Genomic DNA, 1,302 nt, shown 5'->3' with positions numbered 1-1,302 from the left:
ATAGCATGGAAATGATGTAAATACTAATAGACTGCTTTCTGTGGGAAGTGGGGGGAAGGGAAGCAAGAATAGGGGGAAAATAGTAAAATTCAAAAATGAACAAATACATTTTTACAAATTAGTATCTTAGTAGCACAATAAGTATTAGTAATGTGACCAGGAAAATGAATGAATGAGAATGTTCCCTGATAAAACCTGATAAAACCACCAAATTGTTCCAAAATAAGACTTATGAATAAGTGCTTTTATACTCTCTATGGACTATGTCAGCAAGAAAGCAAATGATATAATATTCAATAAACTGAAACCAAAGAAGGTTAATCTTTAATACTCACTTCACTATTTCAACATCCCTTATCATATACACCACAATAATTAGTAAAACTTAAAAAAGAATTTGTAGTGGATTGTTTCATGAATGATACAAAGTTAAGAATACTGAATGAGAACATAAATACTTAGATATGAAAAACAACTTAAGAGAAGAGATGGACAAAGCAATAAAATTGAAAGAAAATATGATTTCCATAAAAACAAAATTTTTTCATCCAAGAAGCTAGGATTTATAGAGATAATTTGATTGTAGGCTATTTGATTATAATTTGATTATACTCCTGGAAGAGTATGACAAAATTAAAAATTAAAAAATAAATCTGAACACCATATTGGAGGGAATTATAAATGATAATGCAAAGAACTTCTCACACACAAAAAAAGTGTAAATCAAAACAATCTACAGATTGTCTCTTTAAAAAAAAGAAATACTTTGCTTCAAACTCTAAGAAAATGGTGATTAAATTAAACAATTTCAACAACAAACAATAAATTCTGCAAATGAACAGGGAAAATATCTTCAAATATAAAGGAAAGAAAATCTGAGAAATACAAAACTATTCTGAAACCACTAGAATTAGCAGGGTCAAAAGGAATAATATTTTCATAAAAACAAAGAAGCTCAAGATGGAACTCAAAGGCATATTACTGCCATACCCTACCCAAATAGGTAGACATTCCACAAAAAAAGAGAAGTTCAAAGAATTTCAAAAAAGAATTCAAGACTTGGATAAATAATCTTATTATCAAATACCTTGGAGAGCAAACATATAAGAAATGTAAACAAATACAGAAAATAAGGACATTCACTTAATATGGACAACAGTGATAAACAATGAATAGACCATTAAGATATTTCTTTCTAAAGGCAATTAAGGAAGTAAAGGTGAAGGTAGATGTCAAATAGAAGTGGAAATGCAGAAATAAGACTAAAAGATCAAGGACTTAACCTTGACTTCAGGTGAATCG

The sequence above is a fragment of the Macrotis lagotis genome, chromosome 1 (genome assembly GCF_037893015.1).
Source record: "Macrotis lagotis isolate mMagLag1 chromosome 1, bilby.v1.9.chrom.fasta, whole genome shotgun sequence".
Lineage (NCBI taxonomy): Eukaryota > Metazoa > Chordata > Mammalia > Peramelemorphia > Peramelidae > Macrotis > Macrotis lagotis.
This window is presented reverse-complemented; position numbering follows the sequence as displayed.